Source organism: Chamaea fasciata, unplaced genomic scaffold (assembly GCF_029207755.1).
Source record: "Chamaea fasciata isolate MVZ Bird 193981 ecotype frontalis unplaced genomic scaffold, bChaFas1.0.hap1 SCAF_2, whole genome shotgun sequence".
In the NCBI taxonomy this organism is placed as follows: domain Eukaryota; kingdom Metazoa; phylum Chordata; class Aves; order Passeriformes; family Sylviidae; genus Chamaea; species Chamaea fasciata.
The window spans coordinates 14,807,097-14,824,748 of NW_027094087.1; the positions used below are offsets into that span (position 1 = coordinate 14,807,097).

General features: G+C 39.1%; 1 protein-coding gene across 8 annotated transcripts in view; it reads right to left on the reverse strand.

Annotated features, from left to right (window-relative positions):
* The window catches only part of APP (amyloid beta precursor protein), a 228,305-nt gene that overhangs the window by 181,196 nt on the left and 29,457 nt on the right, over positions 1-17,652 (reverse strand). The gene's annotated exons all lie outside the window — the stretch shown is intronic.

The window sequence follows — 17,652 nt, forward strand, 5'->3', positions numbered from 1 at the left end:
TGAGAAATATAAATGGGGTGTTCATAGAAATCAGATTACAATAGAATAATTTTAAAACTGTAACAAAACTGCTTTGTGGCCCAAAACTGTCTTCTTACCATCTTGGGCTAAACACAGAACAATGAGAGCAGTTGGAGCACAGACACAGAAGTTTAATTTTCCAAATATAGCTGTTATAATGTGGGGGAGGGGTTTACTAACAACTAAATGAAACAGTAACAAGTTTTTAGCAAGAGTTTCCAAAAAAACCTCACAGTGTATCCTTTTTCAAGCCCCTCAGTAGTACATCTCCTTGTTGAGCACACATACTCTATCATGTCTTATGAAGATGGTGGGTTAAAAGCAGCTTCCACCTAAGCTTTTCTTGGATTGAACTTCAAAACGCAAAGGGGTTGGGGAGATATCAAAATGGCTCTGCTGAAGGTTTTGCTTATAACCAAGATGTGGAGAGTGTGATTGATAACTGGCTAGCTGCAAAAGGTCACGCAGACATGAGAGAGCTTTGCTGAGCACACAGGCACTCTCATGAGAACCAGCAAGGCAGTAAGCTTCACATGTCCTTGAGCACAGCTGCTAAACGATAACAAGACCTTGTAGCTGAAAGATATGAGGGAGAAGCACGGTAAAACTAAAACTTACTCAAACTATGTAACCACAAAGAAATGTAGAAAGAGGCGTACCTTACTTTTAGTCTGAGCACCAATCCTGAGCTTAACTTTTGCAATATGCATGAGCTTATTAGTGTTATTATAAAAGCATTGTGTGAATTAACAATAAACGAAATTTGCCGATCACTCATATTGAGTGCCACATTTCTCCTGCCGTGGATTTCCCACACCAAGAACTACAGAATAGCATCTCCCAAGCATTAAAATACCAGGCTCAAGACAGGTGCTCCTCCACTTGAATCACAGACACTGCCCAGGACACTCAAACCAAGCACTGCTGAGGTACAGAGCCAGGCATCAGAGGCACCCTCAGCACAGGCTTTAATCTCTCCCACAGGACCACAGCACTGAAGACAGACCAAGAGCCAACCCGTAAAGGTATAAGGTGAAAGTATTCGCCTTTTGTTTTACATCTGAGGAACATGACACAAAGAGAAACCTCCTCTCTGGGTTAGGTACCTCAAAAGACAAGTCTACAGCTCACCACTGCCCCTCATGCTCCAAAGGCCAGTTTATCATATTCAAAGTGCAGCAGAGTATTCATTTTGGTTTAAATATCTATTTTTAACTTTTAATCTTAGCTAGAAGGCTTCTCAAGAGGAGAATTAAAAGCATTTTAAAAATTCACCAAAAACTGAAGAAACAGAATTATGGTAGCATAGGAGATATGACAGAAGACATATGCAAACCTGGCATATTAGTTTGACTGTTTGTTTAAAAAAACACAAAAAAGATTTAATGAATTTTATATGCCTACAGTACTAAAAAAAAAAAAACCAACCCAAACTCCACACTAAGAAACCTAACAGGAGTGAACATCTAACTACCCATTGGATTAGCACTGAAAGTGAAAATCTCAAAATTAAACAAAGGTTTTGTTTGGGTTTCTTTTTTAATGAGGAAAGCAAGAACATTTCTTTTCCTCTTTCTGTTTTCATTCAGATGTTAACTTGTTACTGCAATTCAGCTCAAAAAATATTAAAAAATATATATTAAAAAAAATTAAAAGAGAGGAACACCTCAGCTGGCCGAGATTTCCCTTTACTATCTCAATTTCTTTTCTCCTGTGCAATGAGTACATTGTGTACAATTTAACAGTCAACTATCACTGTCATTCCACAGGGTAATTATAGAATTTCCCAGTAACTGGGATGACACTTTGTCTTGGATTGCCCTGATCAGGAAAACCATCACATGCTTACTCCCTCTAATACCTTCAGAAATTTTGGAGAGCAACTCAAATGTAGCACATCTGTTACAATCTGCAAAATATCTTCCAAGCTAATTATTTTGTTTTTCTTTAAAGATGCAACATAACCCTATCAAAATTTCAATAAAAGTAGAAGTGAGTCATTCCACAGGTGATATGTAGGTGAGAACTCTATATTCCCAGTCCGCTCCTCCAACTGAGATCTTTAGTAAATTAATAAAGCACACACTAGTCACATTAGGGCAGATTTTAGATTTTTTTTCACTCAAAATCATAAATCAAAACCAAACTAAAGTATTTAGATCACAGAATCAAAGATTCATTTAGATGCAATGAGACTTTAAGATTGAATCCAACTGTAAGCCTAACACTGCCAAGTTTAACCAAAATAAAAGCCAGAAATAAAAGATAAAATTTAGCTGAGATAACTAATTTCAAGGGATTTCTATATGGTCCAAATCCTTGATAATGTAAAATCTCATTAAATATTACTCATTTTAAGAAACATTGAACAGCAGTTTGATCACAAAGGGGACTGAACAGCAGTATCTTTAGGGAAAGGTGGGGAAATGTAGCAGTTTCTGTAAAACACATATATTTACGAAGATTAAAAACTCAAAAAAAAGCAGGAGACTAAAACATTAGTAAAACTTACACAGTGGTAAGTCATTTGTCCCACACATACTATCATAACATTTTAAACATGTGAATGAATTCATTGCTGGTCACATCAAGGGTATATCCAGCTAAAATATGTGAGCTGGTGACGAATTTTATGCACCACTCAAATTTTTCTTCATAACTAATGGTTTCATTCATTCACATTCATACCCTCACAAGAAAAAGAATCAGCATTACAATGCAATTAAATAATCTAGAGCACCAATCTACACTGATAAACAGCTTCTATAAAAGGAATGCTGAATAACATAAAGCTACAGTCCATTTTGTTACAACAACACCTGTAGTGGCAAATCTCTCCTTGACTAATCCTAAAGCTCTCAGGCAGACTAGTCTCCCAAAGAATAACTCATGGGACACAAATTACATTAACAGCAACTATTTATTAGTATTCTGCAAAAGCAAAAACTCTAAGCATATTAATGGAATTGTAATTACATATTTTTTCTCCTTTCCATATGACCTTGAAGTAGCAGCATGGCTTTTTTTCCTACCTCTTGGCAAATCATTAAATAACAGACTAATTAGTACAGCATCTCAAGGTAACTTCAAATGTTATGCTCAGGTTTTCTTAGTATATCCAGTTTTCAAAGAATGAGTATGAACACTACTCATCACTTCCACAAGACATCTGTAATAGGATTTCTGTAATGGGAACTACATAAATTTGAAAAATGGCATGTACAGGACTCTGAAAAAATTATCTCAATTGATGGTACACTATTTAGATATCTACATTAGTCTATTATGTCACAAGACATTCAAGCACCAGCCTGACATTTTTTCATATAGAAAACAAAATTACTAATTTTTAGAAGTGTAAGGATACAAGTTCAGGAAAGATGGAAACAAAGATTCCATGGCTGTGGTAAAGCTCAGTGCTGACAACAGGGTCTCCCTTAAAGAATTACAGCATATCAGAGGTCTGTCTTCCAGTTTCAAAACTCATTTCACCTCCAGCTGAGTGCATCCTTCCTGCATGATCCTCTGATACATCTCCTTCTTATAAGCAGATAAATGATGAAGTGCTTAAAACGCTGTTTTAAAGAAAACAAAATACCTTCCAAGGATAGGCTTTCAATATTTTGCATACTCTCACAGCTGGGGATATTAAAGAAGAGAAAATCCAACCAACACTAAAGACTGAAATCAGAAGACAACTCTGTGCGATGAAGCCCATTGGGTATCTAACTCCTTTGGATATGAAAAGAAGAAGGACATAATTCAGCTGTTTTCTCTTCAGATTGGTCAACTTCGGACAGAACAAGGTCAGTCTTAGCAAGGCCACCTGAATGGCATTATTTAATTACTGGAGCCTGTCTTTAAAAGTAGGTATTTCATGGTAGTTTTCTGGGTTTTTTTAGAGAAAAGAGTCATTACAAGTATTTTTTTCATGTCAAAATACTGAATTACATACAATATAGAAAAAAAAAAAAAAAGAAATCATGTAAGCATTAGGAGACTAAGATGTAGAGAATCTGTTTCCTTTCCATGCTAGGAGGTAGTAGAGATGCCTCTGTTTTCCTGTCTTTCAGGTCTGGCAATTTACTACATCTATTCGAGGAGAGATGCACATCCACATGGCATACTGGATGCCATTTATACTATTTCTGAGCAATCTAAAAAGATTTTGATAGCAGAGTACAGAGGACTGAAAGACGTTTATCTAATTGCAAAACTATAAGAAAGAATAACTTACATTAACAAAAGTGTGTGGAGTTTTTTAGCTCACTGCCATTCCATCATAATATCAAAAGGCCTTCTCCTGTCAAACACTATCATTATTTAAGACGGAAAGCATAGCCTTCTCCCCGCCTCCATTCTCTCTGTCACTGCTTTCTGCAGTTACAAAAACAATTAGTATATTTGCTAATAGCACTTCATAATCCCTATTTAACCAACTAATGTCAGCTTTTTTCACAATGCAGGTTATATTCAGAAAACACAGGCTGCAAGGTTTTACCCTCAAGAGGTTTTCCATCACGGAACCAAAGTAATACCACTTCAGATAGCTCTGCTATTAACTTATAATTAAGAACTACAACATAATAAGGAACTAAGCATCAGACCTTCTATGTGCTGTTATTAACTATTGAAACATCAAAAGCCATTCCCCAGAAGTCCCTAAGACAGCTTCTGTGATTTATATTGCTTTATTCTGCAAATATTAACCTGAAGCCACTTCTATAAACACTCAAAGTTTATTTAATTTGCAATAATTATTGCATTTGCAACTACTTTCAAGCAGAGGACTTTCAAAAACAACCTCCATATCTACAACTTGCCCAAGAACAACTGTCCTCCTTATTTTAGGAGATGACAAAAATAATCTCTCCCGGATTTTCATTTATAATGCTAACACCACTTCAAACCTCCAACCAAGAAGTCAGCAACTACAGTTTTAAGGTTTAATGATGGTTATACAGGAGTTTAAATAATGTGAACAATTATGCGTATCCAATCATAACACAGGACCCTTACAATCCATGGCTGTGCTTCCTCCAAACTTTTATAGCATATTCAAGTTGAAATCTGAGGTTTCTCGTTAACTAAAGAAGCACCAATTTGCATACACAGCAGTTTACCTCCTCTATTAACAAAACTATTAACAAAATAAAAGAAATTTTACCTTTAAAGTGAGGCCACTCATAATTGTTTTTCCTATAAAGAACAGAGGTAAAAAAAATGTTGCCTTACACATTCAGTGAGCAAAACATGATACAGAGACTTGTTATTCCCAGTGGAAAGACCAGGTGTTTTTTCCACTGGACTGTCTGCTCTGCTGTACCCTACAAGTGAAGATAGTTGCTCAGTTCTAGAAGTCTACAGTTCAAACCGGGCAAATGACATGCAAATACAGGCTTACATCACCAGACACAAATCTGGTGCTTCTTGCCCATTAGTTAGCCATCAACTCTGGCAGACTGTAATCTATCTCTGCTCTAGACATCTTATGTAAGCCGTAAAATATTTCTCCTCTTAGCTTTGTTAGGATCTTCACAGAACACAAATGCTTCAAAGGCTATTTGTATTTAAAAACCTGCACACGTAGATTCACAATGAAAAAATCCCCTTTCTTAAAAACGAAATCAGGACACAAAAAAACCCCAAACAAACAAAAAAACCAAAACAAAAAACCCCCAACAAACACACAAAAAACCCAAAAACTGAAACAAAAAACCCAAAAACAAACAAACAAACAAAATCCCCCACACAAAACCAAACAATGCCACCTAAAAAGAAAAGGAGGAAATACCAAATTATTGTCTCCTCACAACTTTAGGATGGCTGTTTGTCAAAACCAAGGAAATTTTTCCATCTCCTCACTTTTCCTTAGAGATGAAAAAGAGTAAGAGGTTGTCAAAATCAACATGAATAATTTAGAGGCAGTGTTTTACTGTACAACGTTCACATAGAAACAGCAGCAGCAATTACTGTTGTCAACAGGCTACAGAAATAGGTCAGAAAAACTGATTACACAGTAAAATTGCTCAGTACAGTTGCTCCTCCTGGAAGACAAACGTTTCTCACAAACAGTCACAGAAAAAAACACCTTCCTAACCTGCAAAACCCCCAGAGCACATCCGTATCTAATTTACAAAAAGACATCATCCAAAATTTGGTTGAGAAACAGACTCCATCAAAAAGCTGCTGGAAAACTAGAGAAGTTTATTTGGCCTGACTATAACCTATTTAACGCAAGTGCAAATATCTGCGTGCTGTCATCCTGGCCTGCTTCATAAACAATAATGCCAAAATGCATCACAACAGCACAATACCCACATCTCCACAACAGCTCAAGGATCAACTGCTCCACAAATAAATTAAAAGCAAATCTGCCTTCAAGCCTGCAGAGGAAAATATAATATTCTCCAAATTATCTTCCAGCGGCCAACCATTCTCCTTACCCACAGCCTTTACAAGGTCCTGAGATATAGGCTGTATTTATTCCATACATCTTTGTTTTAGTGCTTCCCTCAGGTCACGTTCCAAATACTTGGAGAAAAATACCCCAACCCAGATCCAGGCATTTTTTTACCCTGAAATCAAGTATCAAAACCAAACCAAAAAATATGCCAGGACTAAGCACTGAGTTCACAGGGGTATCTTGTTGAGCAACAGGTAAGTGAGTGCTCCCCTCCCTAAAGACCTGAGTGAACCAGCAACCAAGTTCATACAAGAGATATTCACAAGACTTGGCAGAAGTGTCTGTATAAATAGCTGACCTGCATGTGCACATGTGAACACACACAAGAGCAAAGGGATTTCCCTCCCTGGGGAATCACTAGGAAGCAATGTGGCGAACCACAAGAGCAGCAGAAGCCTAGCTCCTGTGCTGAACACGTCTAGCACCATCCTGCAGACATTTCCATGCTCCTCTGAGTGACTAAAGATTTAAATTTAGCTACAAAAATCAACATTTCTGAATGCAGTCATAAATGTGATGAATTATCACAGGGGAGTAACCCATCGAGTCAGAGAAGGCAGACCTTTGCATCAGCTACATGAGCATAACAAAAACGCATTCCTCAATAAGTGCAGTGTCAGGAGTTTCTCACCTACCACCAATACTGCCAGCAACACATCTGCTTCCAAAAAAAAAAAAACCTAAAAGCCACACTCCCACAACCTTCAATTTGAATGCCTTAATTTCAGAAGATGTGAACATGCTTGAGTGCATCCAGAGAAGAGCAACAAAGCTGATGGAAGGGCATTAAAGGAATGACATCCTGCAAGGAAAACCTGAGGACTCTGGGCTTATCTAACTGGACAGAAGGAGGCTGAGGAGTAACATCCTTGCTCCCTACAGCTTCCTGAGGAGGGAAGTGGAGAGGGAAGTGCTGAGCTCTTCTCTATGGGATCCAGTAATAGGATGCATGGGAATGGTTCAACTCTGTGCCAGGCTCAGACTGGATATTAGGAAGCATTTTTTAACCAAGAAGATAGTCAAACACTGGAACAGGCTTCCTGGAGAGGTTGGCAACGCCCCAAGACTGTCAATAGCAACTGAGCAATGCCCTTGGTAACAGACTGTAACTTGGTCAGGCAGCTGGACTAGATGACCTTTGTAGCTCCCTTCCAACTGAAATACTGTATTCCATTCTAGCCTCTATGTCACCATGGTCACAACCAGACCAGGAACGCCAGCAGTTTGCTACGCGTGATGACATGCACCACTAAGGGCAGGAGGATAATGGGAGGATCAGGGACAACCTTCACCCAACCAAGTCTTCTCTGTAGTTACATTAAGAGTCCATACCAAAATTTACAGACCTTGAAGTTAGCCATCGATGTGACAGTAACTGAAAACCTCACAGCAAACAGGTATCCCCAGCCTGAAAGTATCTCCACACAGTTTAGTCACAATTTTTTATAAAAACTGCCATTTTGGCAGGAAGAAAAATTACAACAAGCAGATTGACCAAAATTACTCAAGACTGGAATGCCTTCCAGGAAGCATTAAATCTAGTGCAGCACCAACTAAACCCAAACATAGAAGACAGGGAGGTAGAGGGAGTGGAATAACATCACGATTTTACAAATAAAATATAGACATTTTGAATAAAAAGTGCATTAAGAAGATAAAAGTTAAAAAAAAAAATCTTGCTCCCAAGCTAATAATTTAGACTTTGAAACAGTCTTTGGTCATTTACATGGCTATATTGACTAATAGTGGTAGGGTAAACAAGAAAAAGACAACTCCTGTCAGAATTAATAATCCTTTACTCATTTGGAAAAATAGGAGAGAAAAAAAGATGAAATTCAGCAAGTGTGCAAGTTTTACAAAGTAAGTGTATAACAATACCAATAAATATGACAACTATTATGCCTTCTTTTGGTACGACTACACATGCAGAAACGCTAATGACACTCCATTTAAAATTTCATCACCTGCAGGGCTGTCACTATCCCAAAACAAACATAAGACTCTGTTTTACAGGGCAAATAGAGGTTTTGCAGTGAAATAAACCACTGTAAACCATCTAATTCCAGCACTGTATTTTCTATTCCAACACTCAGCGCCACTATCACTTACCTTAAATAAATACATTAAGTAGGAGAAAAATAGGAGCGCATTTCACAGCAATGCAACAGACCACAGAACTACTCCAAGCTCAGTAATAACTTCTGGAGTCCTATCATATCCATGAAACTGACTGCTGCAAAAGAAAAACTGTAAGTTGAGAGCAAATATTTTAAAAAGCCCTAACTTCTCGTTTGCATTTACACTAAAGCACCATTTTTTGGTGGTATAAATCATATTTCAAACCTATTTCATTGCATGTGTACCTGGGAAGGATATGAAAAGGAAAATTACTATATGCAGTGTAGCAATGAGGAATAAAGACATTTGGACCCCCCTTTAGCAGTCATAAAGAGAGATTGTTTATTGCAAAAAAACAGGCCTTTTCATGCTCTAAACTTAAGCAAAACAATGCACTGGCTGCCTGCCACTGCAGGTGTCGCTGTCCATGAATCCTTTTACTCAGCCACCTTTCTGATCACTCAGTGTCCATGTGTCTCCCCAACCCATCACTGCCCCAAGCACAAGGTGACCACAAACTAGTCATACAATTTGTTCTCTGGTTATATAAACTTTTTTTACCACGCTGTTAGTTGAACCTTTCCCAGAGTGCTTTCTGGTGAGCAAGAGTGAACAGAAGTGAACAGGATTTAACAACGGTGAAAAAGGCCCTTATTCCACAAGCCTTTTCTTATCTCCCACTATGCAGAACCAAACTCGATAATATGAAACAAATTTAAATTCTATCTGTTCAGTCAAAAATTGAAGAACAATCCTAATTCAATCAACTTGATAAAGACTTTAACATTTGAGCAAAGTCAGCTTCTCAAAAGAACTTTATCCCTCATATGTCAATGTTCAGTAATTTATTGACTTGTTTTTAATTTGAAGTAGCTGATAACTGTGAGATAGCCTCACATCTCATTCATCACATTTCCACTACCATGCTTAAGCACCCCATGGAAAAAGAATTCTTCTGCATAGTATCGTCATTCCTTTTTTATGGTATTTGTTTTCCAAGTTTTCCTGCTAAAACTGGGCTGCCAAAGGATAGTTTGTAAAAGGACAGCAATCCATTTCAGGGATGCTTATATTTTGCCTCCATCCCCAAAAAATTGTTGTTACTCAACCTCTCCACAGAGTCATATCCAATTTATCTTAGAAAGGCTTGTGTTGAAAAGGACCTTGAAGATCATCTCATTCCAACCCCCTTCCATGAACAGGGACACCTTCCATTAGACCAGGTTGCTTATAGTTCCATCCAACTTGGCCTTGAACACTTCTAGGGATGAGGCACCCACAGCTTCTTTGGCAGCCTGTGCCAGTGCCTCTCCACCTGCATAGGGAAGGATTTCTTTCTAATATCTAATCTACACCTGTCCTCTGCCAGTGTGAAGCCATTCCCCGTTGCCCAGGACACTCCAGATCCTTGTAAATGGTCTCTCTCCACCTTTTTTGTTAGCTTCCTTCAGGTATAGAAAGGGCACAGTAAATTCAGCCTGAAGCCTTCTCCAGGCTAAGCAACCCCAATTCTCTCAGACTGTTTCCATAGGAGAGGTGTCCCATGCCTGTGATCACTTTTGTGCCCCTCCTCTAGACTGGCTCTAACGGGTCTCTGTCCTTCCTGTGCTGGGACCTCAGAGCTGGATGCAGCACTGCAGCTGTGGTCTCAGCAGAGTGGGGCAAAGAGGCAGAATCCTTTTCCTCCCCTGCTGCCCCACAGGGCTTTGTACGCAGCCCAGCACACAGGGGGTTTCTGGGCTCCCAGAGCACACAGCCAGGGCATGTAGAGCCTCTCACCCACCAGCACCTCTAAATTCTTCTTGTAGGGCTCCTCTGGATTTGCTCATCCCCCAGCCTGGATTGATATGAGGGGTTTCCCTGACTCAGATGTAGCACCTTCCACTTGGTTAAACCTCATGAGATTCCCAAAGGTCACTTCTCAAGCTCATCCAGGTCCCCATGGATGATATTCCACCCTACAGGTTAGGCAACAGCACCACTTAACTTAGTGCTATCAACAAATTTGCTGAGGGTGCACTCAATCACTCTACGTCATTAATGATGATATTAAATATCACCCATCCCAATACAGACCCCTGAGGGACACCACTGGTCACCAATGTCCATCGGACTCTCGGCCATTGACCACCACCCTCTGTATGTGACTATCCTATCTCTTTCTTACCCATCTACCAGTCCACTGATTGAATAGGTCTCTCCTATTTAGAGAGAAGGAAGTTGTGAGGAAGCAAGTCAAAGGCTTTACGGAAGTTTAGGTAAATGACATTGGTAACCTTTCCCTTGCCCACTGATGTAGTCATTATATCACAGAAGGCCACTGGGTAGGTCAGGCAGGACTGGCACTTGGTGAAGCCATGCTGCTGTCTTGAATCACCTCCCTGCCTTCCATGAGCTTTAGCAGAAGTTCTACAAGGATGTTTAGAAGCATTGTGAAGGAAGAAAAAAGGAAGATAGTAAATAAAGTATTTAAATTACCTCATTGGCGCTCTTAATCTTTTTAGATCCCTGTGGGCAACTCAGCAAAATTTGCTTACTGTACATATAACAATATGATTTCAAAGGCCTCTGTTTAAGTAACTGGACTTGAAAATTTCTAAATAAATAAATAAGTACTAATTATAACAACTTAAAAAAAAAAACAGTACAAAAATCACCACACTGTTTTTACACTTCTAAGCATGACTCTTGTGTGACTGATTTATTACACAGTGCTAACATCCTATATTTTTGACAAGAGAGTAATTAGACAAGAGCGAGTTAAATTACACAAGGCGCATGAGTTTTCCTGAAACAAACTTCCTTGAAAAAGAGATACCAGATTTTTCAGATTTGGAAAATCCTGTGGACTTACATCATTTTCCTACTGTAGAAAGACAACACCAGATGACTGAACTAATTACTCTAAATCGACAGAATTGTTACTGCAGTGCAGCAACTATACAATGCATTTTTAAGCTTTTCCAAGAAAGAATGGAAGCTGAAACCAACCTGCTCAGAAGATTTTTCCTGTGTTTCAATCTGAACAAAGCTTTCTCTACCTGAGCAAAATTTACCACAGCCAGAAGAGCTGTAATTTTCCTTGTGAAACAGGACTTCCACCGTGCATCAACTGGATTTCAAAGGAAGCTCTGAGATGCCTATTTTATTCTCATTATTACTTGCATACAGTTCTTTATCTGCCCTTGATACAAAGGCACTGTCTACACTGCCAAAGCAACTCTTCCACAGACTGCATTACTTATTCTCTAAATCATGCAGAATGGAATCATCCTCTGCTGCCACTGGTCTGAGCCACAAACATCTGAACAAAGTCATGTGAGGAGTCTGATGTAATTCACCAATTTTAACATGTTTCACCTATTTTGCACTATGATTGCACCCCACATATATGCCAGAGGTCCCTCTCATCTTCTTTTGATGTAGAACTATTCTTTGCTCAAGTGGCGAGTCTGTGACTCAGTCTGCTCTGCAAGCTGTCTGACTAGTTGGATTACTAGAATCATTATTATTATATTAAAAAATAACAATTTCCCAATTTCACCCCACAAGCAATGTGAATATGAATTAACAAAGTATTTCTGGCATTTGCTGACTTTAACCACCAAGTGTTTGGCATGATGAGGACTTGCTGACTGCTACAAGGAAGAACATGCCCAGAAGATCCTTCTTGAAATATTTATGCTACCCAAAAGGCTAAAACATCTGTAATTAGACAAACCTTTTTTTGGCACACATCTGTAATTAGACAATCCTTTTTTTGGCACACAAAAACACTGCCATAAGCAAGCCAGAAGAAACTAAGCTGTCAACAGCAGGATTAAACAATGTAACACATTACCTGGATTACTTTCAAGGCATATATAAAAGCTGAACAGACTCAAACAGATGTTGACAGACCTTATTCATTTTGAATTGAAGGTACAGTTCTTCAATCCTTCCTCTATAAAAATCTATGAATTTTATCTCTCCACAACAGAACTGTAAAGAGGGAATTAATACAGCATTACTAGACACCCCATGCTGAAACAGATCCTGCCCTGTATCTGTTTTTAGGGTACTTGAATCACCTGCTACTAAAACAAAAACAAAAAACCCAAACAAAACCAACAACAAAAACAAACAAAAAAACAAACAAAAAAACCACCCACCACCACCACCACAAAACACCCCACCCAAACTTTACTGTCCCACTAGATACAAGCTATTTTCATATCATTGTGCACCCAGTTGCTGGTGTTTGGGCAGCTACTCCATGTCCATGAGTTTTTTCATAATAATCATGTAGCACATTCAAAAGAAAGTCTGGCCTTCAACATCTGATGCTATGCCCCACTCCCATGGTGTCCAAGGTGAAGCCATTTCTCCATCTCTCTGCTTTCTGGCTCTAGGAGATAGACACACCTTATCTATTTCATCCACCAGAACAAAGACAAGATCATCATTATTGCATACATAAAATATTAACTATAAAAAATTAAGTAATAAAGAAAAAGACCTTCAGAAGTGCTTAGCAGAAAAAGGCAGAGGATTCTTTCATTTTCTCAATTGGGCACATTTCAGGTTTCAACTCTACAGTTTGCATTCCGCATGTCCTTTTACTGATTAAATGTACTGTACATGACCTTGATACAGTTGTGCTAATGCTCAAAACCAAGAACCTTTTCCTTTTCAGGACCTATGAACAAGAAACAAGAGTAAGGAAAGAAACAAAGCAAACCAAGACACAGTGAAGACCTCAGAAACAACCCAGCAGCTTCATTCAGCAGCCTGGGCAACAGTAACACAGGATGGCCTCCAGCACCAATTCTCTCCAGCAGGGATCACACACCAGGTACATTACATACATATAGCCCTCTGCACAATCATGATGGACAAACAAAAAACATTATATAAGCCAGGAATCTCAACTTCACTGGAAATAACAAACCAAAGGAGTTACAGGTTTGACCACACAAACCAGTTACTCTATAGAATGCAATCCTTCGGCTTAAAAAGCTTAGCAAAACCACCCAAAATTGGACGTGAAGAAATTGTCAGCCTCAAATAAAATACATCTCTAAGGACACAACAGTCAGAAAGATTGTTATGTTAAGCCTAAGATTTTCCAAAATCCATTATTCAAGAGATTCAAGAAAGCAAGAGGAAAAAAAGCAACTAATATGCAGGAAGCAATATGGGACAAGATAAAAAAAAATGTTCAAACCACTCTTCCCAATACATGAAGACCACCCTACAGAAATACACTATTTTTTTCAATATATATTTAGATTTTCAAACCCCACCTCTGGTATCTTACAGCAACTGCTCTCTTTAAGGACACAGCCTTTATCTGAATTCTTCCACGGATGGTCTTTAGCAAAAGCTTTACTGATTTCCATATCTGGAATGTTAACCAAATAGACAGCAGTACCCTGTACATGTTCTCACTTTCCTATTTAGAAGGTATACTCCCACCATAAGTTCTGGATTCCTGATCTTATTGAGTGCTATGGAATACTCCAACTGTTAGTTAAGTCTGGGAGCCAGGGAAAATAGAATCTGTCAATCCAAGAACTTTCTTCCAGTGTGGCATTCTTACGGTAATTTTCTAATACAGAAATAGGTATCACGTGCAAGTTCAGTTATGCAAAACATTGAAACACAAGAAAAACTGTGCTTGACAACCCTTACTCGTCTATGGGAAGACATGCTGTTATTGTGGTTGCCAGAATCTTACAAAAACATCTCTCATTCACACAAGGATAAAGAAAGCAACTGATTGAAGAGGTGAACCAGAAGCCAAAAATTCAGAGTATGAGTTTCCGGTTTTTCCAACTATACTAAGGCCTCAGTGTCCTCTTCCAAGTCCACCTACTAACAGCAGTTGCTCTCTGTCTTGACAACAGTGACAGCAGAATAGACATGCTCATACACCTTTGATTTGAACTCTCATGAGAAGTACTGCATTCAAACACAGCATCCTCAAAGACAGTATTTCAAGTTCATATTAATTGAATTTAACAGATTTCCATGAAAGAGACTAAGATGAACTTGGAGGCAACATTCAGATCCCCAAATGACGAAGATAAATGAGATTATCCATTGTTAACTATTATAGCCAGATCCAAGAGAAATGCTCCAAATAAGATGACATAATAAAGATGAAGTGCTGTTTTCTTACCAATAAGTAGACTAAAATCACCACAGATCATTAAGCATTAAAAAACTCCAAAGCATTAGCCTTCTGCTAGGAGGTAAGAAACCCTCCAGGATTTTTAATCATGTTGGAACCACATACTTGAAAAGTGAGCTTTTTTGTCTTAAATAGCGCCACTGTACTTGTGCTGTTTAGAACACATAAATCCTTCAAAAAGTGACTTACTTTTGGTGATTTTTTCATTTGTCTTTTAAATAAATAATTTTGAAGATTAAAACATCATCTTGCTTTTGACAGTCATCAGCTAGAGCATCCTGATAAACCATCTTCACAAAAGATAAAATAATTCCATGCTTTCCCACCTCCTGCTTGTTTCTTTATTGAGATGTAATGAGCTAGCCCATGCAAGATGTCACACATGCTGCAACAATGCAAGGGAAAAATTTTTATTTGGCTACTGAGCCTGGTGCTCTACTACAGAAAATACCACTGAACACTAATGATGCCTTGTGCAAGGCAGCCTTATTTCAGTACAAGGAAGCCTTATTTCCATACACTAATAGAGAAACAATGCAGTTTGGGTTTGCCCATTTCAGTTTTTTGGCTAATGCACTAATTACGTAGTGGGTCTAACACTAGTTAAATCCACTAGGCACTTACTAGAATTATTTACTCATTTTCTGCTGTGAGATAAGGGTTAGGAGGTGGCAAAGCAGGGTCAAACTTTAAAGGTTATAAAGAAAACTTTATTCACAGAATTGAAAGAAAAATTAGAATAAACCTTTAGAACAATTTTCCTCCCCCCACACCTTCTTTACTTCCATACTGACAACATAAAAAGGCAAAACCTAGGACTTTTAGTGAGTTTACCACCTCTAGAATAGTCTTTCTTCAGTTCTCTTAGGTAGAGGAGGCTCTCTTGCCATGCTACAGAGGCTTTTCCACAAAAAACATTCTCTTGTGGCTTTAATGCCACAGTGAATCAGCTGCCTGGGAAAGGAAAAATCTGTTTGCAGTGTGAAAGTCCCTCTTATACTTTGCAGCTTTCCCAGAGCTGCTTTGATGGGCCATGTCAACTTACTAGGGTGCTATTTTAAGGATGAGTTGTTCTAGCATAAAACAAAAGCCTTCTTCAACTATCTCTGGGAACAGAAGCTTTTTATTACTATCCCTGGGGTAAGGTTTCTCATCTCTCTCACTTCTTTTTGTTCAAGTTTATCATTGGATTATAGAAACATTTACTTGCTTCAATATTGGTGCCTTGGCTCACAGTTGTGTTAGAACACTATATCTCCCAAATGCACTTCCATGAGCTCCAGGGAAAAAAGTCTGATATATCAAATGTATCTTCACCATAGCCTTACAAAAAGAATTTCAGCCTAAGACTAAGGCACCTCCTTAATCCCCTCCCATCTAGAATTTGACTCCTTCTTCACTGACTTCTGAGTCTCATGTCGTTGTTTCTACATGCCTTCATCTTTCTTTTTTCTGATTCAGGAGAGAACTGGTGTTCATAGGTTCATTTGTTCTCAAGCTTTATCAATTGAAACAGTTTTTATAGAGTTCTGCAGCATTAAAAGGTTGGTTTCATCCAGGCTTCTCAGTTGAGGAATTGCTGTGTCTTTGCTGCCAATCATATGGTCTCCACTGGCACTGCGCAAGCCACACTGGCTGCCAGCACTACCCCACACTTTTCCTTCATGTGAGGTGTTGGGAAAAAAGAAAAAAACTGCTGCCGCTGCTTTTGTCCTTCAGTCCACAGCGTAGCTGGCTAAAAGCAGCTAAGCAAATACAGTCCATTGCGAGTCATGACAGAATAGCTGCAGCTGCGTGGCACTGTCTCACTGGTCCCTGCTGCATGGTTGTTCCTGGTGCCAATATAGCCTCTGGCCAGCATAGACTAGCAGCATCACTGAAAAAAGGGACCAACAGGCTTTGCCGGGAAAGCAAGCCCAGCCTTGCTGGGAAGGGGCCTAGCAGACTTCCCAGTGAGGGACTTGGCAGCCCACTTACCACCCCTCCAGGGGCAGAAAATCTCAGCCGGGCCATGTGGGGGCTGCCCTGGTCACACGGCAACCTGGCCTGACCTGGCCGCATGGTGTCAGTTCAGCCAGTTTACCTCTTCAAAGGTCAGAAGCCAAGAGAGTCTTCCTGGGCTTTGTTTTCAAATGCGCTTTCCTACAGGGGTGTGTTCAATTCTATTAAGTGGTTTAACTGGATGTCAATCTTCAAACCTAGCTAGCTAATTAGCTCTTCAATACTAGCTAGTTGATTGGCTCCAGCAAGTCTCCACAGGGAACCATCCCCCCTCAACCTGAAAACCAGACTTTTGTTCAACCACAACAAGTGGCTGTCAACTTTTATTTCAGACTAGCTAGGTCACAGTGTGCAGTGAAAGTAGAAATAACATGTATTTTAGTTCACTTGATGCAACATCCAAGGACTATAAGCAGGGATGCTGACCCCTGACAGGGTATTTGACCAGAGAACTAAATGTAAAGCATAAACTCTACGCAAGCTGCCCGCAATCCAAACACCACAGAGCAGCAACACAACAGTTTAATTCTCCTCCAATTCTCCACAAAGATATATCTGCAGATACTAAGTACTTACAATCCACATTGGCAAAAGTTGCCCTAAGTTGCAGCAAAGCATCTCCTATGGAGGTTTCTTCCTCTTCTGAAAGAATATGCTCTCTGAAAGTTGCACACATTTGTTTTCACACTCAGGGCAAGAAACCTTTAAACCCAAGATGTCATACACATCTAGGCTTCACTTCACTTGTTGTGCTGAGAGATTGAAAGAAATGGTATGATTGAAAACAGTACCAAATACAGCTGACATCAGTAATTACCTTAATACCCTGCTCTTATTCCATGTTCTAGCTAAGGTAATGCAACATCTGCCC